Source organism: Camelus ferus, chromosome 7, assembly GCF_009834535.1.
Source record: "Camelus ferus isolate YT-003-E chromosome 7, BCGSAC_Cfer_1.0, whole genome shotgun sequence".
NCBI lineage: Eukaryota > Metazoa > Chordata > Mammalia > Artiodactyla > Camelidae > Camelus > Camelus ferus.
In genome coordinates, this window is record NC_045702.1 from 72999317 (window position 1) to 73024695 (window position 25379).

The 25379-nt window shown below is 36.7% G+C and overlaps 1 protein-coding gene across 5 annotated transcripts in view; it reads left to right on the plus strand.

The window, feature by feature from the left end:
• MAGI2 (membrane associated guanylate kinase, WW and PDZ domain containing 2) overlaps positions 1–25379 on the plus strand; it is a 1116223-nt gene that overhangs the window by 467534 nt on the left and 623310 nt on the right. The gene's annotated exons all lie outside the window — the stretch shown is intronic.

Sequence of the window (25379 nt, forward strand, 5' to 3'; positions counted from 1 at the left end):
ATAATAATACCTTGTTGTAATGAAATTTTTCCATTTGAGACAATTCATTGACTGAATTGACTAGTCATTTATAATGCTGAGTTGATACAAAATTGGATGATTGAAATCTCTTCAGAGTAATTTTCTCCAGAAGATGAATCAGTGATCACAGAAATGCATACAGTAGTTTCCACAACTATTTATTAGTTTATTGCCAAACCAGAGTGCAGGCGATGTGAATACTAAATCTAAGCAATTATCAAAGGTGGTGAACAAGGCTTGTCCCCTGGTCATTTGTTGTCCATTGTATTGTAACAAACAAATCATTAAACATTTCAGTCAATTTTTAGCTACCTCTTACCTTAAAAAAATAAAAAATAAAATAGGCACTTTTGCCATTGTACGAATCTGGTCCTTTTACAAAATAGTGCATGCTTTTCTCTAGGTTCCTCTGGAATATTTATTTACAATTGAAAATTGTTAATTATGACAGAGTTCTTTGTCATGCACCCTGTCTCTTAGAACACCTCTTGGGAGGGCTCTCCTTTTGGGCAAAGCTGGACTAGTTCTCTAGAAGATTTAATTTTGCCTGACCACCTTCCCCTCATCTTCAGCATTAATATACAGTCCATTGGGTTTGGCTGTTGTCACCTTAAAATTTTGCAATTGATTTGGATAAAACATAACTGATATATAGCAAGGATGTGACCATAATACATTTGAACATTAAGAACCTTTCCTTGTGTATTGATAATAAATACTCACTAGTTTATATTCATAAGTGACTAACATTTCTGAAGCTTTCTATTTCTATTGTTATGAAGTAAATATTACTGAAATAATATTTCAGAGATACTTTTTAAAATTCATTCACATAAATAACAAAGCACTAGAAATTACAGAAATAAAACATTCCATTCTCTGTTTTTACACCTGAGATGAGAGGATCACAATTCCTGAAGCTGAATTCCAAGTTTCCTATTGATCCCCTCTGTGGAATACAGAATTTCTAGACTTTGTTCATAATATGCTAAAAGAAAAAAAATCATTAAATTGGTCATTGTCCAAGATAGGTTGCTTTTTATTGTTCTATGATACAGATAGACCTCAACTTTGACTCAGAATGCTCCTAAACCCTGGTTATGTGCATAGCCAAGATAAGGCAACCTTTTATTTCCAATAGTTTGTGTCATAAATAAGAGTTCAGTTTTCATAAAACATATTTTTTCCATGAAATACAAAAATGATGATTAAAGGAAATAAATACAGATATATGATGCTTATAATTTCTTAAGTATGTAAAACCAAATTATCTTAAAAATCAAGACCCAAATATTCTTTTAGGGGGATTTTTTTTTTTTTTTTGCATGAACTGGACTTAGTAAAGGCTTCTTAAAACAAGATTATTAAAATTTAGATTGAAGACAGATCATCATCCTACCTGGTAAATCTCTCTGTGGCAAACAGAAATATTTTTCATTTTTCCAAGGACATTTGAATTACTTCCAAAATTTGTGTTACCGGTCTCAAAAATGTCCACTGACAATTTTATGACCACAAAAATCTTTAAATGGTAAATTATGGGGGGAAGGGCAGTTTCCATGGCAATTCCTGTTCTTTAAGTATCTCTTGCTCTTTTTGCTCTTTTATTTCAATAAGAGCTTCATTGCTGAGCTCCTGAGAATAAATGGAATTCTTAGAATACAACCCCCAACAAACTCAGCTGAGTCATCACCACAGCATTAGCCGAGTACTGTTGCCAGTGGAATTAGCAGTGTGTGTATCCTCGCTTGTTTCTTAGCCCGTTGTAATTTCAAGTTTTGATTATTACCAAGGGGGAACTATCAGTATGAGAAAGGTTGTAAAATGTATAGGTCACAAGCTATAAGCTAGAAGCCACCCACATTTCAGAATATTATATTATCCAGTATCTTGTGTTTTTCAATTACGAGTAGCATCTAGTTATAATACAGGACACAGCCATTGTAGTAAATTCACTTTTCAAAAAGCCTAAATTTAAAACTACAGAGAGAAGATAAAACACATCTAATCCAAACTCTTGCATGAGGCAGGATAATCCAAGGATATTTATTGATTTTATTAATGGATATGAGCATGTATTTCCTGAAGCAAAAAATATATGTTGTATACCATTACCAACTGAACAACTGCAGATCTTCCTTGACTTACAATGGGGTTATGTCCCAATAAACTCATTGTAAGTTCAAATTACTGAAAGTCAAAAATGCACTTAATATATTTATCCTACCAGGCATCATAGCTGAGCCTAGCCTACCTTAAACATGCTCAGAACACTTACATTAACCTATAGTTGAGCAAAAACATTAACCTATAGTTGAGCAAAAACATCTAACACAAAGCCTGTTTTATAATAAAGTGTTGAGTATCTCATGTAGTTTTTTTTTTTTAATACTGTCTTGAAAGTGAAAAACAGAATGGTTGTACAGGTACAGGATGGTTGTAGCGTATTGGCTGTTTATCCTTGTGATTGCCTGGCTAACTGGGAGCCTATCTCACTGCTCACTCTCATGGCTCACTGCTGCCTATCTCTAGCCAGGGGAAAGATCACAATTCAAAATTTAAAGTATACTTTTGCTGAGTGGGTATTGCTTTTGCACCATTGTAAAGCCAAAAATCAGAAGTCAAATCATCTTAAGTCAGGGACCATTGTCTGCTATTTCTAGTTTTTAACCTTATGGGCTCATTCTACTGACTCAATATTAATCTAATTTTGGCTTTTGAGAAATATGTTTTTGTGATATTCAAATTGATATTACAAAAATAGTTTTTTCTTTTTTCTTTACAAATGAATATTGTATTTTCATCAGATAAATTTCCTAAACCTATTGAGATGGTAACATTTTTTCTGCTTAGCCCTATCATTATGGTAAAATTATAATAATAGATTTCCAAATATTGAACCATCTCTCAGTCAGGATAGCCTGGATTATGCTGTAGTAACAAAAATCCTTTTATCACCATGATTTTACAGTAGGATTTCTCACTTGGCACTATTCACATTTTGGGTTCGGTGACTCTTTGTTGTGGGAGGTTGTTCTGTGCATTGTAGGATGTTTTGCATCATTGCTGTCCTCTATCCACTAAATGCCATTAACACATACCCCTTGTAAGTTGTGGCAACCAAAAGTTTCCAGACATTGCCACATGTTCTTTGGAGGCAGGGGCATGATTGCCCCTGGTTGAAAACCATTGTTTTAAAATAGTGCATGTCTATCAAAAGTCAGGTGGGGGCTCTCCTTTATATTCCACTCTGGGATGCAGGTTGATAGAGCTGCCACCAGCTGGATCTTTCTTGGACACAGTTGCAAAGGGAAAAAGAGAGGATGTACAAATTGCACACCAGCTATTAAAACTGCCCGATGTGTCACTTCCGTTCTTGAGAATTTGGCCAAAGCAAATCACATGGATACACTTAAATTCAAAGGGAACTGGGAAATGTCTCATGTACTGAAAGGCAGGGAACCAGTTATATTGGGGATCTGACATACTAACATCACAATATTATTTTACAATCTGATTTGAAGTGTAAATTCTAACTCAGGCATATTTCCTGAGAAAGTATAAACAGCACACTGCATGTCTATAATACTCTCATTTAGACTGTTTTGTTGTTCACACCTACAGAACTACAGGGTTGTTGTATTGGGCTGGTGTATTTTTTTTATTGCTCTTTCAATCTATATGAATTACTTCTTTTTTTCAGTTAACCATTTCCATTTGTGCAATCCACAGTAGAACATCAATATTTGTGGTTCTGGTTATTTATACAGTGTGTATGAGAAATATAAAAAATAAGCAAACCATCAAAAACTTCAGAAGAAAATCTAAATATGTAGTTAATGGAATGATTGATTACATAGAGTTCAAATTGATGGGTTGAGGGTGTAGAGTATGCTCCTTCCAACCCTCTGTAACCACAACACTCTTCCCACACTTGTTTCTAGTCTGGGGCTCCTTGCTTCTTCTGCTCTCCTTTGATGAAGTTCTGTAGTTGTGCTACTGTAGTAAAGGTCACCTACTATTAAAAAGCATAGCTGTAGATAATTGTATAAGGTGTTGTTAATATAAAGTAGTAGAAATACATTATATAATTTGTAATTCATTTTCACAGTATTTTAAGGCTGGAAACTGGAAATATGGGGTAGACAAATAACATTTCCTATGTGATAATTATGCAAAAGTTTTATATACCATTCTCAGTAATTCTCTTTATAATCCCAAGGATGTGATACTACAACAATTGTATATATTTCCATGTTTCTGATTGGTAGAAAGCTTGGGTATCTATTTCTGCCTCTCTTATGGGACCTACTTATTAAAAATTTTAATAAAAAATGATTCTTGTATATGACCACCACTCCCATTTTTTGATATTTGTAAAGGACCACAGATAGATTTTATGTGCTAACCAAAAAAAGGCTAGAAATCATCACTGTTTAGACCTAGTAGAATATGCGAAATGCCTGATGGGTAATGAAGTAATGATAGCAGTCAATATCAGTCATCTTCCATGGATTTTAAATCTTTGCTGGGAAAGCATGTACCAGTTGAGGAAATTATTGCCTATTTAGATAACTGAAGTCAAACTTAATGGATTTTGTTATTAACCAAAATTGAAAGATTTCTTAAGCTGTTTCCCTGAAATGAACAAAGAATAAATCAAATATATGTTTGTGAGACTTAGGTAGCTCAATTAATGTTCCTCATAAACATTATATCCTAGGTTTTTATACTATCTAAGTCTCAGGAAAAGAATAGTAGACAAATAAGAGATTTTAATCCTTTAGGAGCTTATGATATAGTGAGTGGAAGCACACAAATGAATAAAATATATAAAAGTAAACTGTTACCAGTGCTAGGGAGGAAATCAACAAAGGGCTGAGTTGGAGGACCAGTGGAGAACCTACCCTAGACAGGATGCCAGGAGGAACTGAGGGAAAGCCAGTGAGATTTGGACAGTGGCCCAAGAGGAGGAGGGAGTCTCCCATAGGGCTACAAAGGAAGACAAACCATACTGTACATGGCCTCTGAGAAAGGCATTGGATTTTATGTCAACTGCAATGGGAAGGGCTTTAATCAGGAGAATGACATCCTATGAGGATACTTCAAGGAATGTCATGACTATATCCAAACAATAAAAGGAAAAATAATAAAATAATAAATAAATCATATTATGACATGGGATTTTACTGAGTGATACAGTCTTTGAGGTTAAAAAGCACTTACAGGATCTGATTTATATTTTAACAAGGTTAACAACCTGGCTAGGAAGAGAGCAGAAATGAAGGGACTAGTTAGGCTACTGCTATCATCCAGATCTGGCATGAGAGTGGCTTGTTGGTAATGGCTGTGGGGAAAAAGGGTTAGATTCTGAATCTATTTTGAAGGTATAGCTGATAGGATTTGCTGACAGATTTGCTGTGGAGTGGAAGACAGAGAGTGGGCAAGGATGATACCAAAGTTTTTTCCAGAGTCCTGGAAGTATAGAGCTGCTTTTAACAGAAAGGGAAGAGACTGGTGGGGAGTTTTCAGGGGTAATAACACTTAACTACCACCTCTAATATACATGCAATCCATATATGTCCATTAGATCCTTCTCTGTCTCTCTCCACCTGCCTTGCTATCTCTCTGCTTCACCATTTCTCTGTCTCTCTCTGTCTCACATTCTCAGTGTATAGGTATCTGGGGGTATGAAGTATCAACCAGGGAAGTTGTCCAGACGTAATGTGCAGAGAGTTGAAAAGAAACTCTCCTCATCCTTGTCCTCTGGTGTTAGACCATATTGTATGACCTTTCAGTTTCTCTCTAAAACTGCATAAAGTTTTAAAATTGGAAGAGATCGTAAAGAATAGCTTGTCCAATTTTTCACTGTATAGATATGGACACTTAGCTCAGAAGTTAGGTGACTCACCTATGGGACAGGAAAAAGGAGAAATAAATAGCATGACTTTCTCCAAAGCAAGGAAAAAAGATATGGTCATGAGAGGAGCAATTATGTGAGTAAATGACATAGTTTTAAATCCCAAAAAAGAAAACAAATAACAGAGTACAAACAAAAATGTTATATACATACCCCGAGAGGAAAAATGAGTGGAATCAAAGGCAGTATTTTTGACATGATGGCAAAATGGACAACTCATTGTGCAAAGCTTTTGTTTACAGCTTTTCAATTCAATATTTTTTTTAAAACTCTGTGATTTCTTCTCATTAATACCTCTTAGGACTTTTTCTAATTTGTAGAAATTAAAAAATAGAACACTTACACAACTTTGCACAATCTTGTGCAACCAATAAAAATGGTTTCTAAAGTAAAAGTATTCAATCTCCATTTTGTTTGCAGATTCAGACTTGCATAAACCTAATCAACTTTTAAAGAAACTAACTGGGGGCAGATCAAAATTAAAAAACATTCCTCTCATGTAGATTTTTTGAACTCTTACAGATTTTTATCTCATTTCGAAATATTTCAGTGTCGTTTTGTTTGGTTTTCTGGAGTTAAATGATAGCTTCAAAATTTATGTTGTAACAAAACTCAAGGGTGAGAATTTTATTATTTCATAGGTTAGTGTGAATTTTTATGTGCATTTTACATTCATAAACATATAGATATAAATGTAAGTAAAGGGTTATAGATATACTTTTCCCCCCTTAACTTTACATATATGCAGGAAGAAAAGACCTGCTTATCTTTACTCAGGCACCATACATGCCTAGCTAGAACTTTTAGAGTGATGCAGAAAATAGTTCTTAGCTATTTCATTATTTAATAGTTTAAAAAATTACAGGGAAAAAAACCACACACTTAACCTTTGTAAGCTTCATGTGTCTTATCTGAAAAACTATCTTACTTGCCTTAGCTATCTGATTGAATGGTTATAATGGTCAAATGAGATAATGCCTTTGATTGCTCCCTGATACACTATGTCGATGTTTTTAGTATGACCATTCAGAAAACAGTGTCAATTTATCTTTTCCCTGATGAGAAAGGACTATGTCCTTGAGTCAATCAAAGAAGGAAAGGAATATTTCCATGTTCTTTAAATAAAATCTGTGTCTCAGTGCTTGACATTTTAAAGAAGTAGGCCACATCCTGTGTGCTAAAATAGAAATATGTTGGATTTTTCTGCAATTCCTAAAATTAAATGTGGTTTCACTACAGTAGTTATTTTACTATTTGTTAATGCACACAGATGTTCATTGGTACAGTACTGCTCTCTAAAGACCCGGGCCCTAGACTCAGCACTAGTAGGCATGGGTGCCTGAGGAAGGAGAGTTCCTTGACCTGAGAGCCAGCAATTGACACCATAGATTCACCCACTGTAATTCAATTAAATTTTATTTAATTCCAATGGAGAAAATCTATAGGGGGCAAAGCTCCAGAGCTCCTATACAGTAGAACTTCCTTCCAAAAACACTGGAAACCAGTTTAAAAAGTACTGTTTTCAAAATAGCACTCTAAATCAAGGGACAACTATAATGATGCTCTTGCACATCTTGTGAACACACATACACTTTCAGAGGGACACATCTAACCATCTCCACGTCAAATCAACATCCTCCAAAAATAAAGCAGACATGGCTTTATGTGATGAATCATTCTGGAAAACATTCTTTTTCCTCTGCTGGCCACTTGAGGACACCCTTTCGATTTTATTTTAGCATCAAAATTTTGCTTTGTTTTTAAGAGATACTCCAATCTTTGTTCAGGTATATGTTTAAATCGCTATAGTTATTGTAATTGATCACTCTTAAATTATCCTTGCACATGACCACGCATCCACTTGCTTACTAAGACCTGTTCGTTCTACCGAAGGAACTTACAATGAATCCTTCTTCTCTGCTCCTATCCTGCTGTCCTATTAGAAGTTATCACCCTACTAATATGTTTCTTGAATTTGAAGAGCTTTAGCTTTGACTCAACTTGTGCTGTTTTTAACTTCATTAGATAAAAATTCTGTTTCTGAAGTTGACAATCTAAAATTTAGAAACCTTGTCAAATTTTGAAAAATCTGAATCAGGCTTTTATTTTATTTTCATTATTTTCATCATTTATGAAGTTGTCTAAAATGTAGGAAAATGTGGAATTTTAAAGAATCATTTAGAAAGAAATTCCAACGTGTTATTCTACCTTAACTCTTTATCAGTAAGAAAAATAACAATTGAAGAAAGATATTTACATTGTGTTCTTAAAGATCTCAAAGTAAAAATTCTCCAGACTACAATACCCAGTTCCTTTCCACCATCTTTCTTGGTGCCTATCAAGCTAATAGTTAGGATATTCTGCCTTTTAACATACTTTGCTTTAGTTTGATCCTAAAGCATTATTTCTTCTATTATAAAACATCATTTCTTATTTTAACATTCTATTGCATTCGTATTTACTACATAGGCTATCCTCAGATACAAGTATATCATGCTGTAGATAACACTTGAAATTTCAGGATTTTTTTCCCTCCCCTTTATCATAATCTTTTAGAAAGGCATTGTTCTTCAATTCTCAGATCTCATTTTCCACTAAATAGCAGTGATGCTTTCAGCATCCTTCTTTTTCTTTTATTTAGTAGGTGAGGAGTAATTTCGGCACATTTATATAGGCAATAATTCAGCCATTTGTGCAAATTTTCTTACATAAGGATACTCTTCACATTTAACCCTCTACTGTATTCTTACTTCTATATCTCACAATCAGAAGAAATGGATAAGGTGAAGTAAATTGTCTCAGCAATCAGAAGTTACTCCTCAAACAATCTATCTGAATATCATTGGTGAGGCAGTCTACACAAATGACAACTCCTCTGCTTGCTCACAGGGCCATGTAAATTATGCATGCAATTTCCCTGTAACTTGTCAGTCACCTTGCCTTTATCCCAGATGTATTCAAGCAGTTCTGGCACTTTAAGGTGAGGAATAAGGATGCAGAGCCATGGGATAGTTTTGTTCTTTCTTTCTGTTCAGGCTTCCCTCATGGCCCTTTTCTGAGACACTACTGACAGATACTGCAGTTGTCACCTACTGGTTGACTGGAGGAACCCTGCCTTGGGGGGGGTCCCTTAAACACCTCACACATCTCATAAGAAATCTTTAAAAGTATCCGTTCAAAAGTGATGTAAGAACAACTAGTATGTAGAAAGAAATAAGAAGGTCAAGATTAGGAGCTTCCGGTTTTGTTTTGTTTTGTTTGCTGGGATTATTGATGGTTGTATTTTGAAATTTAAAGAGGTGGACTAGTGATCTGCATAACTGGCCAAAAAAGAAAACTGATAAAACATAATTGAAACACATGGCACTCATAGTTACTTGAAAAGCATTTGCACTGATATTTTGTCCTTTTATTTTTAAACTTTTTTAAGAAAATTAAAATGGCATAGAAATTCAGGTTCACACACACACAAGTGATATATTGGAGACAGGCAGCATTGACTTGACAGAGCCCTCCGTGCACATCTCTTCTCCACTTCAGTTCAGTGACTTTAAGTTGATAGCTTGAAATTGGCTATGGTGACATATTTACTCTGCAGAAATTGGCAAATGCTACAAATTAGTTTGTTTTTGGTTTTTTTAGAGCTAATTGTTAAACATTTAGCAGCATATCACTGCCATAATAGGGTATTTTTTCCTCAAATCTCCATGACTGTTTCAGGATTCTTCACATTTATCTAAAATATCATTGTAGTCATTCAGTAAAGGTTTAATTCCTATGTAGATTTATTTCCAGTTTGTGTCCCAGAGGGTGGCTGCATGGCGCAGTAAAAAGCACCTGTGGCTTTGTATTGAAAGGTGTTGTTAATCCCTGCTCTGTCCCTTTGCCTCTCTGACCTCGGGAAAGTCACATAAACTCACTGAGCCAAAAACTCTTCCTCTGTGAGTGGGGATAATATACTACCGTAGAAATTAAATGGGCTGAGATAGGTAAAGCATGCAGCACTGTCTGACAAAGAATCGGGTTGAGTCAGTGGGAGCCTACCCTCCCCAGTATCAAAGGACTAACTAGGTTCCATATTAGAGAATCCTCAAGAAATGTTTTACTTATTAATGTCATGAAACCAAAATCCATGAACTGGATGCAATCTTGGGAAAAGTTCAGTACCTTCATTTCATGTAGAAGGTCATTGACATTAAACGAGTATCCAAGGCCAGGTTTCATGAATCCTAATAGAGTTCAGTTGAACTCTTTTCTCTCCTATGTACCATCTCTTGGCCTTGGGTAGATCATGTTAACTGTTTCTTCTCTCCCTTCTCTCACTTCTATCTTCTTTTCTTTCTTTCCGTTTCTTTTTTTTCTTCTTTCTCAATCCAGTTTAATTTGATTTTGATTTTATAAAGTTACTCTGGTGCCTTGGGGAGAAGAGATTACTTGACTAAAATTTGGACCCTCTGCAAAAGCACATTTTACTTGAACAGTGAAACCACTTTGCTGAAACACACTAATGTAAATGTCAGGTGAACGAAAGAGATGTGAGTAGATCAGGTGACCCATGGAAGATGACCCGTGGGAAAAAGGAGCTATTTAATAGGTGACTGACTACTTAGGGAGAGCAAAAAGGAAAATCCTATTTCCTGAGAGCTATTATGTTCCAGATTCTATGCTAGCAATTCCATGATTGCATTTACTTTTAGATATTGTATACTCTATTTTACAGAATGAAGAAGTTAAGGCTTAGGGGCCTTAAGCTGTCTTGCCCAACGTTGCACAATCAGTTCATGGTTGAGTTATGATTAAAACCAAGTGCCCATCCACTGCCCTTTTTTCCAAAGCGAGTTTCCAAAGTCAGAGTATATAGCTCCCACCCTATTCATTTTCCTTCATGGTTTGAAACTGGGCTTTGTAAGAAATATGCTCTGTTGAGTTTAACCCATTGAAATAGACATATTTGAGACCATGGTTTAGAATTTCTAGAAATTATTTTTGGTTTCTACTTCCAAGGAATATTTTCATTTTAAGACATTGTACAAACCATACAAGTCACTGAGATAAAAAGTATCCTGCTCTAGGTAACACATACAGAAGTAAACAGTGCATTCTGCTAAACTGTGGCTTGCTTTGAGATGAGAATTAAAATCAGGAAGGACTCTGAAGGCAATGGAGAAAGTGCCACTGGGTGATTCAAAGGGCAGAAGGGAAGGTGGAAGGTATGGACAACAAATCGCACTCACTTCACAATCTTGTCCAGGCTCAGTTTTTCAGGCAAAGTTGGTCTTGTGCAGCAGGAGTCCCCATATATGCTCCATTTATGTCCATCTTGTGGGGTTCATGAGGTAAAGTAGATGAAGGATTATGGAAAAGTGTGAGCCTCTGGAGAAAATGAAAGATACAATTCAACCTGGTTTTCAGAAGTCAGAAGTGGAATGACTCATTATGAGATCAGAAATGCAGTCCAAAAAGGACAGCTGTCAACAATGGAATTTATTTATGCCCACTTGTTACAGAAAGCACTTCACTTTTATTTGTGTGTTGGTCTCCTTAGTTATGAAGCATATTCTTGTGTGCATTGTTAATGCGTAATGAATTACCTTCAGAGGACTTAGAAATCTAGGTAGGACCTTCCATGTGCAAGGTCTGATCCTGAGAACTGTTTATGAAGAGGGAAGACTAGTGAAAGGAAAAGCATGTTACATTCTTTTTCACTTCATGTACCAAAAGGTATTTAAGTGTAAGCTTTTGTTTTCATTAAGGCCTATTGGAAGATGATAGTGTGTTTTACATCAGGGCAATAGGCTCAGAATATATAATAACATGAGCTGAAAACCAATTAAAGAAAATATTATAACATAATATGGATGCTGCTATTTATTATTTGCTTATTTAGAGTAGTGTCTGGTACATGAAAAGTACTGGTGATGATGATGAGTAGGAGGAGAAGGACTGTGATGGTGATGGCAGCAGTGGTGGTGATAATCTTGATGGTATTGACGTGACGATAGTGGATGATGGTGATGGTATTGATGGTGTGCCAGGCATTGTGCTTAGAACTTTGTATGCATTATTTCATTTAGTGCCTGAGAACTCTGTGCAACAGATATCATCACTGTTTTACAAATGAGTAACTTGCCTAGTACAACACAGCTGGAAAATCATGAAGTCAGGGTTGCTAAAGCCCTGTTATCTTTGACACCACGCTGTATTTAAAGGCCATTCTTAAAGCACCTGCTCTGGCTGGTTAGTCAAGGCTAAAGAAAAACTCAAAGCAGGAATTTTCTGCTTTTGACTTTTCTTCTCTTAGAATGAGATAATCAAACATTTAATTATGCATGCATGCAATACATATAACTATCTTCAAGTAGAATGGGATACTTCTGATAGTGACTGAAAATGCATTAATTTGGCATAAACAGTCAAAAAGTGATGAGTTGTTTTTGATGAAAATTGTAATGTAGTCTATGAGGCAAGGAGAGAAAGTTCCCAGAGATTCTGGCTCTGCAGACATTGACTATACCTGCCAACCCAAAAGTAATCTACATGCACACCCAGTGGTAAACAGAGTAATACATCGATCATTTAGTCTACACTCATACAAACCTTCAAAAATAGGATCTTTTCCTGTTAGAAGCAAAACTTTATATAATTGAAAAAAGAAGAGAATTTTCTTGAGGTTATGTTTGTTTATAGTTTGCAAAATGTGATAACCATAATTCTCCTGCAGAATTTTTCCCACTGTCAGATAAGATCTATTTATTTTATTTTGATTTCATAGAAGCATAATACCATATTTACACTAAACATGCACTTAACTGAAAGGTACACTGCATACTTTAAAGAAATTTAGTTTGCTACTAAACATATTTCTGAATGTAAGGGAGCATTCCACGGAAATGTTTATTTAGAAAAAAAGACAGTAGTTTTTACATAAAGCAGGTATAATTGCCTTTTAGGAAGAATTAATACTTAGTTTATTGGTAAAATTTAAGTGCTGGCTTTTTAAAAATTGTGTAATTTCTACTCTCTGCCTGCCAGGGAGCCATCACAAATGTCTCAAGAGACCATACATTACAAGATATAATAATAAAGCCATGTATGTAGTTCATCATTAGTTAAGTAGTAGTTGGTGCAATTGTAGCTCTGTGCAGTAGAATGAAAGCTACCTAAACTACATTTAATAATACACAGTCAGTGGTGCTTTTTTACCCTTAAATATCTCCAGATGAGATGGAAACTCATATGGGGATATACAGAAAATTTACTTCTCACTTATTAATAACATCAATAATGATGATAAAAAATTAACATTTAGTGAGTATCTAATAGTTCCAGACATTATATTAAATACCTAAGGTGAATTCTCATTTAAGCCTCAAGATGAAACTATGAGAAATGTCAGGAACCCGAGGCACAGAGAGATAAAATGACTTGCCTTTGGTCACACAGCTTGGGAGTGGCAGAGAAAGCCGTTAAGCCCAGAGACAGAGTCCAACTCCTGAAATTGAGCCTTTAGCCAATATGCAAAAGAGCAGAAATCAAAACAGTAACAGTATTATCTGCTGATATAACCAACTGCTCTATTTTGGGTTCCAGATGCTCAGGGAATAAGATGCTATATGATATTAATCATGTAGCACAGACTGACTTGCTTGGTTCCTAATCCACAAACTTCCATTTATTAGTTTTCTGACCTTTGGTGAATTATTTAATATCTCCAGACTTCACTTTCCTCATGGGTGAGTAGTGGTAATAGTACCTCACAGTTATTCTGAGAATTAAAGAACCTAAATCCCTTAGCACTAATGTAAGAGTTTTAAATTAGTATTGTTATTCCTGGTGCTGCTGTTGTAACAGCATTATACCTTGCATGTGAACTATGCTAAAAGGGGTGGGTCCCCCTGCATGTTGTTAGCAGGGAGTCCTTGAAAGCCAGACAAAGTGGAGCTAAGAGAAAGAAAAGGGAGAAAGAGCAATCAAAGGTGCAGACATGAGAAAGACCCTGATATGAGGAGAGATGATAAATAAGTTCAGCTGACAGGACAGTTTCACATAAGATAAAAATAGGAATGAGATTACAAAAACTATGTATATACTTTTATATTACATGGTGCAAAATAAGCACATTCATCACATTTGATTCTGATAACTGTTTTAACCTTTATATAAAAAATCTCTTATTTAAGTGTGAAAAAAGCAGAAGTCTTTCATTTGGGTTAATAACAATCCCGGGTTAATTAACTCTCTGTATAAATATGTGTATGTCTTCTCACCTGGGACGTTAGTTAAAAATAGGGATTCCTGGCCTTCTCCTCTAGATTTGGCGTGGAACCCGGGAATCTATGTGTTTACTATCAGTTGCAGGTGATTCTTATCATTGGGAAAGTCTGGGAAACACTGCTATCATCCACCCCTAGCACTGCTGCCAAAATAATCTTTATAAAACAGTTTACTAGCCAAAGAACCTTAAATAACTTGCCGTTGCATCTCAGGTGAAGCACACATTCTTGGGCAGAGATTTCAAGATCATTCACAGCCTGTTCCTATTTACCTTTCAAGCCACCCTCCCCCAAGCACCCTGGCGTCTAACCATGACCCCATGCACAGAGCTCTCTGTTTGTTGGTGCTTTTTGTGTCTCTTGGCCTGAAATCCCTCTGCCTTTGCTTTCTTACCTAGAAAACTGACACATTTTAAAAGGCTCAGTTCAAATGTCACCTATTCTATTGTAACTAGCCTGCACCCCACTAAGGGGAATTTTTCCTCTTTTCTAACCTTCTGTAACATTTTGCACTAACATTGGTTGTATGTCAGCCAGTACATATTTTCAGTTTCTGCAAAGGCCGAGACTCTTTTATTTATCTTGTACCCTCTCAGTGCTTAGAATAGTGCTTATCACAAAGGAAGTGCTCAATAAACATTGGTTGAATAAATGGATGCATGAGTAAAGATTTATTCCACACTGTCAGTACTTCTGTTTGTTCCTAGAGGAATGGAAAGCATTTTAGAAAGATGGCTGGGGTTAGTTGCCATAACATTTTTGCTAATTTATTTCATCTTTTTTTGCGGTTGTTTCATTGACTTCCCATTGGTAAGCTTTAATAAGTCTCTTTAAATCAAGATCCTTCAATTTTAATAACAACAACAAAAAAATGCAGTCTAGATTCCACGTTCATCATACCTCTTTGTTAGCATACCCCGGAGCTTCAAAGTTGCCATACACTAGAGTTTCGGTTAAAGGCTAGATATTACCTGACATAATTCCACTTTCTCTCATTGTCAACATTTTGTACTTTTAAGGAAATTTCCTTAATGCCAAGGCCAAAAGGAGAAAGGCTAGAGGATAAGGTGGAGGAAAAAAACTGGGTAGATGCAAAATAATGATGCCCATTGCAAAAAGGGAACAATAAAAATAAAAGAACACTTAGTTTGGTTATAAAAGACTGTAAAATGAAATACTTGAGGTTTTCCACCCTACAAACTTTAGGTCTTCCTAAATTCACCTAAGCCAACTTGCTTTTCTGAGGGAAGATTTTTTATTGTCCAATGTTTTGGTGCCAACTTTGGTAACACAAAGTTAAGTTTGCAGCCAGTTAGCATATAATTTATTTTAAAAGCTTGAATAGAGTCTTTTCCATGCAAGGTAAAGCTTTTAAAATGCAAAACACGCAAGAAAAGTGAATAGCTGTTACCACATCTACCCCTGAGTGGTGTCTGTGGAGAGGACAGGGTATATGTCAGTCCCAGCAGTTGCAGCACTCCCCTGACATAACTCTCCAGAGAATGAGAGGTGTTTGTTTAAGAGTTTGAAATGTTATCTTTTGAGGCAGGGTTAATGTGAGTCTGTGCCATCTCTCCCCTGCTTTTCCTCTTTTGCTGAGGCATCAGTATCACCATGCTCTTGAAATTAAGAGTCCATGCATGGGCCACCAAAGGCCAAATAAGAGATTCTTTTTCTTGTCAAACTTATTGATCCTTCTTCTAGTCACTTGTCATTTTTGCTTTATAAAGTACTTTTCATCTAGACTTCTCAAAATACTTATGGAGATCTCATTTTTGTTTTCAGTGTTTCTAAGAGCAGAATGCATGATAGAGATAGGAGAAATATTCTCTACTGGACATCGTTCCTTTGGAGCAGGAAACAAGGTGGTAGCACATTTACTCTTTAGGATCTAGGTCTGTAGACCATAAATTTATCTTCAACACTGTACAAAGTTAGCACATGTTTTTCCAGTTGCTTCTCAATTGGTGCCCTGAGTGGTATAATCTACCTGGACATCCTCCTCTGTGAGGCTGGCATGATTGACAGGGAGGGGAGATGCTACATTCATTATATTTATTTTGTATTTTAAGACAGAGACACTGAAACAGAGAAGGGAAAAGTTATTTGCCTAAGAGCAAAAATTTACTCATTACTGAATCTAGTTCTACGGTAGGAAACTATTGATTTCTATTCATGCTCTGTGCTCTGGCCTTGTCACTTATTTTCCCTTTCACAAGAATTTTTTTGTCTTTTATGATGGTCCTTTGAGATAAGAAACTAGGTGTCAAAGAAAGAAAAGACAAATTAGAAAAAGTGTGTAAACAGTAAAATGACTGATTCTTTGACCTTTGAAAGAAAAAGAAAGTGTCATGCTTACAAGTTTAAAAGAATTGTTCAGTTGGATGATTCTGAAAGTATGCAGCCTTGTTATTAACACTGAAAAGTTTAATTACGTTTCATTATACTATACTAGCGTCTCTTAATTGCTAAAAGGGGACAATGAAAGCAAAAACAAAAATGCCTAATCTCTAGAAGCTAGATTTTCCTCTCTGCTTTGTAATGTTAATGTGCCTGTGTGTATATTAAAATTCACACACTCCATCCATCTCACTGGCTTTTAACGGAGGGGTCACCTGACTTCACCTAGAGCCGCTCCCCTCCCTTTCACAGAGGAAACCCAAAAGTGAGAGACAGGCGCACAGAGCACGGGTTCTCCTGCTGGGAGATGTAAATGACCCCGACTGAACGGGAATCTAGTGAGGTTGCCGGTGGGGGTTGGGGAAAGAGAAACAGAGGGAGAGAGCGTTAGCCAGAGAGGGCAGAGGGAGCAAGAGAGAGGGAGAGGAAGGGAGAGAAAGAGAGAGAGAGAGAGAGAGAGAGAGAGGGAGAGAGAGAAGTGCTGCATGCTTCATCTTTGAGAGGAGGGGAAAACAAAAGACCTCAGCGGCAGTTTTGTGTTGCTGTGTCTGGCTTAAAGAGGAAAATTCTAGACACCCAGGCTGAAAAAAAAAATCAAAGCTCAGCTGAGACTACTTCTATCAAGACACTCCTATTATCTGAGAATGGGTTGGATCAGTACAGGTGGTTTGAGAAGACACTGATGTGGACCATGGAAAGGTGGGAGAGGACGTGCGGCTTCTCTGCTTCCTCTGAACAGAGCTCTAGGTTAGTAAGCTGAAACTGACCCGGGTCTGCTTAAATATCTGTCTGTGTGTCTGTGTGTGTTTTCTATTTATAACCTCCAAACCCTTCTGCTCCCCAACCCCTGGGTAGGCAGTGTCATATTCCACCAGATGTGAACCGAAACTTGATTTGACTCTCACTTCATTTACCAAATGCCTCTCTCGTTTGCTCGCCGAGCTTTTGTTTAATACAGCCAGTGGAGAGCCATCATGATGTCTCTCTCCTTCTGAGTCAGAATGTATGTTTCAGCCCTAGATTGTCAGGTGGCTGTTTGAGACTAGTTAGCATTTTGCTCCAGAAGGCTGCAAATGCATGATTAGGTTATTGTGAGATGTAAACAGCAAATATCTGCTGACTTGGCATTTCTTGTAATGTCAGAATAATTGAGAGATATCTGACGGCATTTGCCTTATCTCAATTTCCCACATAATTGAGTTCAAATATAATAAGTTTGAAATGGCACCTTACCAACAAAGGCACACACCAGGTATTCGTCCAGCAGAGTGTGTTTTACCTCCCCTTGGAGTCAAAGCTTAAAAATTAATTTTATTGGGACCAGGTTTTAAGGAAAGAATACTATATGTCATAATTAAAATAGGTACAAAGCCATTTTTTTATAAGTGGGAACGGATGTGTGTAAAACACACACATAATTTCTCTAGTTTCTTGCCATGTAGATAGAGTGTCTTTTGTTCCAGCATGTGTATTTTCCTGTGTTTTTACAAAGAAAGCATTGCCTGTGCTTTCTGTAATAGCAGACTTGTATGCCAATTTGTCATTGTGCACTGGTCAAAAATCTGCTCTATTCGGAAGTAAACTGCCCAGAGGTATTAGCCGAGAAGCCGGAGGAGGGTGGGGAGTGGGGAGAGGTGATTTTTTCTTTCTTTCTTTTCTTTTGACTGTTCACTTAGAAGTATCTGATTCACATGATTTTAAGAGGAAATGGGGGAAGGCATTTAGTTTTGAATAGGATGCAGATCGTGCCATGCAATTCCCAAAGAATTTATCAAGAAGATGCTCAGAGCAGAAGGAATCAGATTTGTAATGGACTCTTTAAGGAAATGTTCTGTGAGGGTGACTGGCTGGGTCCCCTTTGACCAAATTAAGATTCGCTCTAGCAGTGCACTACAGCTGTGAGCTGACATTTTCTTGTGAACCTAGTGAAAAATGGCTCCATATCTCTCCTCCGAGTTGTTGAGCCCTTCCCCAGCGTGATCTGCTCTTATGGCTGTTTTCTGATAGGGACGGACTGGCTCGTGGTTCCTTTCAGTTCGCCTGCCTTTTTAAATCTCGGCGTGAATGGGGAGTGGGTGGTGACGGTTTTACTTCAAGTACAAACTACCCAGCGAGGCTAGCAGAAGATATTCTTCCAGCAATCACAGGTTTCCATTTTTAAAAGGGTAGATTATATTTCTTTGAACAGGATATACACTTTTTGGTTTTTGTGAAGTGGGCTAGTCAACAATTTCTCTAAGAAAAGGCGCACGCATGTGTGACACTTTACATCTGGATTCTCCGCATGGGAAGTGACAGGTAAAAACACAGGGATACTTGCCTATCATCCACCTCTGGAAAAGAGAATGCTGCCCTTTTCTTTCTTACTGTTGTTCCCCTGTTTTTGAATTGGGATTGGTTGTGCAAACAGAAAGGGTCCTGGAGTTGGGATGCAGGGAGGGTATGTACTACTGTCCTGGACTCCACATGTGCCTCTTGAAGAATTCTTGTGCTGAGCAGGGAGTGGAGGTGGAGAAGCTATAGCAGGCACATTGCCCCTTCCTTTAGGCTTCGGTCTGTGAAAGCTCCATCCAGCAGAGGCAGGATGCGCTTTAGCAGAGAGCTGTGTGTTTGAGGCGCTGGTTAAGAGCGTGTGTTGTTTGGGGTGGAGGGGTGTGAAATCGGTTGCCCTCTGTTCTACAGCATTCTGTGGTACTTCTATGACTAGAGAATGGGTTCATGAGGAAGGGGAAGGGCTCTTCATATTTTAGGCAAAAAGTACAGTGCTATCCACCAGAGAAGACAACAGGAGGATTCAAAACAGTGCAATAGTTTGTGCACTGTGCAGAAAGAATACTTCTTTAAATTGTATGTTATTCCTTTAGTTCCAGAAATTTGCAAAAACCTCAAGCCTTCCTGAAATGTAATGGAATCATCTCTACATTAGGACAAGTAAGATTTCTAGTGCAATCATTTTAACAGCATTATGGAAACAGCTTCATAAGTACTTTAGATATTATACCACTTGCTTCACTGAAGGGAATCCCTCTTAGGGTTTGCCTCTTGGGACACTTACATAGGATAGGAGTCATAGCATAGTTTTTTTTGGAGTCTGTTTGGGATAATTTTGATAAAGCTAAGAGCTTACAGGGGCAATAGGATTCACCTCTGTAGTAGAATAACAGTAATGGAACTTTAATACCACATATAGGTCTGATTACCACTTTTATATGGGTAGACAATTTGACTATGGTACATAGTGTGCTTTGGGGAAATTGATGCAATTATAGTTGAACAATGAACAATAACAATAGATAATTAAAGGAAAACATGGATCTCAACATTCATGGGACGATTAGTAAGGTCACTCTTAATTATTGATAATGACTACAGGTGAGGGAGTTTTACCCCGGGAAATTTCAAATGTCTAGAATGAAAGAATTGTGTTTGTAAAACTAAGGGCATAGCTCACCAGCTGTTACAGAAGCTGGATGGCACTGATGTTTAAACCAGATAATATGTGCATACAAAAGAATCATGAACCTTAGGAACTTCCCACCAATGTAATTTTGCTTTTTTAAAAGCAGCAAAATAACTATAATATAGAAGTGGTTCATGAGCAGCAGCCATCAAGGGACAGAAGATCTAGGACTAACATGAAATCTTTGCAATGAGATCTATGTGTTACTCAAGTGACCCTCAGATTACCAGTGAGTTCTTAATGAGAGCTAAAAAAGAAAAATCCAGATGTGGAAATAAGTTTCAGTATGCCTATATTCTTGTAACTTCAAGTCTGGAAAATAGGAAATTTCCTAAGAATGAAAATTAGTTATTCATGTGATACCTGTGGCATAGAAAGGGAAAGTCGAGATGAAACAGTGAAGTTTCAGATAAGTATATTTTACACTAACTCAATTTTTCTTGAAATATATTTTTAACACAAAGCTTCTAACTTTCTGAGATTATTTTAGGTAGTAATGGCCTGCTTTCTAAAGTCTATTTTCTCTATCACTATTAAAATTCCACTACCCTAAATTCCATTTCCAGTTTTTAAAAGCCTTATTAGGTGACAAGATATTAAATGAGCATGACAAAAGCCTCTGAGTTTAAAATGCTCTAATTTTATGTTCAATTTCAGATGCATTTCTCCTCTAAGTCTGCATGATTCAGCTTTTGCTCTAAGTCACACAGCTTGTGGTAATCTTACTTCTAAAGACCTCAGTTGCTTACTCAGAAGGTAGCAGAATTTTAGGGCAATTGGGAAAATGGTACCTTAAAAAGGGTTAGAACCTTGTATGATGTGAATTATCAGTTCAAGTGATTCACAGATATCAGAGGTTAAAGCAGATACTATATAGTTCAAGCATATTAAGTCTTATAAAGTATACTAAATATACACTATGGTGGGATGAATTCTTTCCTTAGTTTTCATCACAAGGATGGCTTTCTGTCAAATAAGCATATTTTCCAAAAGCAGTGCATTATTCTGTTTCCTTCCATAGATCCTTTATGCATTCTCCCAAGTCACACAAAAAATACATCTAATGAAAATGAAAATGATTTTTAAAATCTCCTAATCAAGATGGTTGAAAATGTACTGTTTACTCTGTGAAAGAACAGTCAGAATAGTTTTTTTTTTTTTTCCTCATCAGTAAAGCAAATCAAACCTTTGGGTCCTTAAGGAAACTAACAATGACGTGTATTATGAAATAGGAGCCTCATTGCCAGGCAGTCAGCCAATGGAGAAGAAGCAAGCTTAACTGATGACTCTAACTGAAGCATTGCAGATCAGGAAGTTCCCATATTAACAGGATCCCAGCTCAGATTCCAGAGCCATCCACTCAACTTGCTCACCTTTCTCTTCTCCTTGGGGCTAGCTCTGGGAGAATAGAATATTTAATAAAAAGAGATCACCTTTGCTATAAGACCATCTCTGACAGAGACCAGTCCTTGCAAGCATTTCAGGCCTCTTTAATATTCTCTCAGCCTGAAGTTTCTATGACTTTTTCTACCCAGCATTAAACTCTCAATGACTTTGGAAGTCACTCAAAGTTTTGTTGGAGTCGGGGGTCTTGCAAATTACTGCCCACGTGGGTACAAACCCAGCCTGAAAGGAAAGGCAGTGGGGATGAGAGACTTCTCTGGCCCACAGCAGAGACCTGAGTCCTCTGGGTCCTTTTACTCAAACGATTGCAAAAGCCTAAATGCCAAGCTTAGGAATTGCTGTCCAAGTGTTGAAGGACTCTCAGTCTTGCATTCATACAACTCTTTGAGAAGTGTTTTTCTTTGATTCTTGGAAAGCTTCATGTTTCCTGCCACCTCATGACCTTGGCACATGCTGTTTCCTCTGCCACAACACTCTTCTGCCCGTGTTACTTCCTCTGATATTAAATTGGCTCTCTCTACCAATATCCTTAGGGCTCATTATTTTTCTTTATTATGGAAGTTTTTTTTAATTGTTAGTTGAATATTAATGCCATTATTTGATTAATGTCTCTTTCTGTCAAGAGTCAGGGCCTTCTAAAGTTAAGGTCCAAATTTCTTTTGTTCACAATAGAATCCTTCAGCCCTCAGAAATGTTAACACACATTTTAGATATGCACTAAACATTTGTTAAATGTTAAATGAATGAATAAATAAAACTTAGCCACCTATACTAGTCGATAGACATAGTGTGGCTTTGGCTCAACAAATAATAGTTCTCTTAATTGTATTAGCTGGTTTGGACACCTGACAAGTGAACAGTACCAGAGTATTCCCAGGGTCTCCCTTTTGTCAAGATTGTTTGAGTGTTGTTGTATATTTCAAAAAGAACTTTGCTACCCACATCCAAGTGTTTGCAGGGCCAGTCTTAGGCAAAATTGTGATTTGTTTTTATCTCTTGTTACTCCCTCTAAAGCACCTCTTTTTGTAAACCTACTGAATCCTTCCAGGTCTCATCTGATAGTGGTCATACCTTGCTAACTAAGCTACTAATTAGATTATGAGCTTTGAAAGCTTACCTATGTTGCAACTCTTCTGGCAATATTTGCATTTTGAACAAAGTTGTCATGAACTGATTAGTGCCCTGCTTATTAATATGAGGGACTGTAAAGCAGAGTAGAGTATGAAGCTTGCGTTTAGGGAGTTTACTTTTCAGCTTTGGAGCTGACAAGAAATAACTGGCAACTACTCTAAGAATCTGTAATCAATAACTGTATTTGTTGTGCAGATAGTCATAATACTGGGGCATAAAGAAAAGGATTTTGTAGAAGTGGAACTTCAAGTGGATCCTGATAGGTAATATTTAAATTATCAGAGAGGAAGGAAAAGAAAAATGTAACATTTTAGGAAAAACATGAATAAAAATGTTCAAAGGGGTTTAGCATAAAGGGTGTTAAAGGTGTTAAAGTTCTTATAGAGGATACTGCTCATGTTTGTTTTCTTAAGTATAAAAGGCAAAAATACCTTTTATTCAAGAATTTATCAGGCTGTCATTCATTTAAACCATAATCTTGAGTTCCTGAGCATTAGGACTTATACACTGAAATGTACTTCCCATTACACCTTGAAGTATTCTTTCTATCTCGGTGTTTAAAACTAATCTCAAAGAAGTTTTCTGTCAGAGGTGCTTTTAAAGATTCTTTTAGCAATATTGATTACTTTAATTGAGGTTTATTGAAAGTGCTCAGTATAGCTCTCCTGTGGTTCATGTTCTATAAATACATCATCAACTCATTGATATACAGTAGAGTTTTCATTTCATTGCAGTCAGCCTAACACCTTGTAGAAACCTTACATTCACACCAGGCCATGAGAAGGAAACATTCTTTTTCTCTGGTCTTCCACAGAACATAAACACAGAACTGAGTAAGAATCATCTTTCTGTATGTTTTTAGTAGTATAAACCTGTTTGATTTGAAGGTTCCCTGTAGAAAATCCTGAAAAAGATTGAATATAGCTAAGAAGCCAGAAGAGATCAAGGTGCATGCACATAAAAATAATGAGAGAATTGAAATTAAGTGATTTTGAAGTAGGGCAAGTAACCTGTACCTAGCCTTATCGTGGTTACTTTGACAGCTGGTTGGCTTTTAGGTTAAGTCCAAGAGTTGTGAAATTTTATGAAAGTGTACTAGATTGACTTTTTGGACTTTCCCTATTTAGATAGATATTGATCTCTTTAGGATAATTCAAGGTGTGCATCTGTTTAAAGAGTGGGGTCCCTCCAGTGACCCCTTGCCAGCAAATGTTCTAATAATACTTCATGAGGAGGACTGCACACATGGTCTTTTAGGTGCCCTCACTTCTCTAAAAGGAGGAAAGAGAGAATATAAATCATCCCTTTGAGATATCACAGATAGCCCCTTCCACATGCCTATGTGTATTACTCCTTCAGTAGGTCTCTGTTAAAGTAACACTTCAAAAATTGAAATCTTTGACTTCTCTTTTATTTCAAAAGAGAAAACATGAAAGTGGCTGGGATTGGCTGGTAGTTTATGAAATTCTGCTCTGTGTGGATCACCAGGTTATATTTCATTCCCATTGTGTATATAAGTCTTCTTATGGTGCTGCATATGGTAACTTTGATTTCCTAATGTATAGTTGCTACTCTGGGAATCATAAGTCTTTCTTTTATTATTGGTGCATTAGTGTTTAAGAACAGCTAAGGCTCGTTTTATTTATCTAATTCAGGTGACAAAGAAATGGTATTGAACTATTACTATCTCTGTTAATAGTTCATGTCCCTCAAACCTGAAAGAACACATTTAGCTATTACTGGTGAGTGGCATGCCTTTGATGAAGTTATCAGTTGTTCATTTCCCATATTTCTTTCTCTCCAGTCTACAGAATCCTCTATATTTGGGTTTGACTGAATTAATCATAGAAGCCTGAATTTTTCTCAAAGTAGTCTCAATAACCATTAGAAGCAAATATACCAAACCATATCATTTATTTTATGCCTATGAGTATCTGTGTGTTTTTTCCCACTGTCTGGAATGCTCTCTTCCAAGCAAATGCTAATTATAGACACAGCTCTTCCATAAAACGTACCTTGATCACTACTCCCCTGATCCCAGGAAAAGTTGGTTGTTCCCCATAACTATATATTCACACACACACATGCAAACATATTTTGCTTTTCTGTTTACAATTCTGTTTCTCTCATTAGAATATACTCTCCCAAAAGAGAGTTGTTTTTTGATTATCCTCTTATATCCTTTGCCTAACAGAAGACATGACACATAGTTAATACACATTTTTGTTATGATTTGAAGAAGCTGATCCTCCTCTTGTCCGTATTGTGGAAGGAGGAGTGTAATGTAAGTTTATGAGATTAAATGGTTTAAAATCTCCATTTGTTTTATTCAGTGGTCTTTTTAGTCTCAGTTTTACTAAAGCTGAAAATAGATATTAATCATACTAAAAACCACTACATATTTTTTCTAAGAAAGTATGAAGTTTAATAGTCAAATGTGAGCAATGAGAGGTAGAATTACAGGAAATTGTGCTAAACAGTTTGATCCATGAAAAATTAATTCTCGATAGGGTCCATGAATCATGTTAGTCTTTTTGTCCAAAATGGTGTGAGATCTCTCCTTCAGTGCTCCCTTATATCCACCCACCACTGCAATGAGGAGGCAAAGGGGAGGTGTCTTACCTTTGCATAGAGCTTTGCTACTCTGGGTGGGTTTGTAGACCAGCCACATCAGCATCACCTGGGAGTTTGTCAGAAGGAAGACTCTCAGGCTTCACTCCAACCTATAAAATCAGAATCTACATATTTAAACAAGACCCTAACTGGTTTC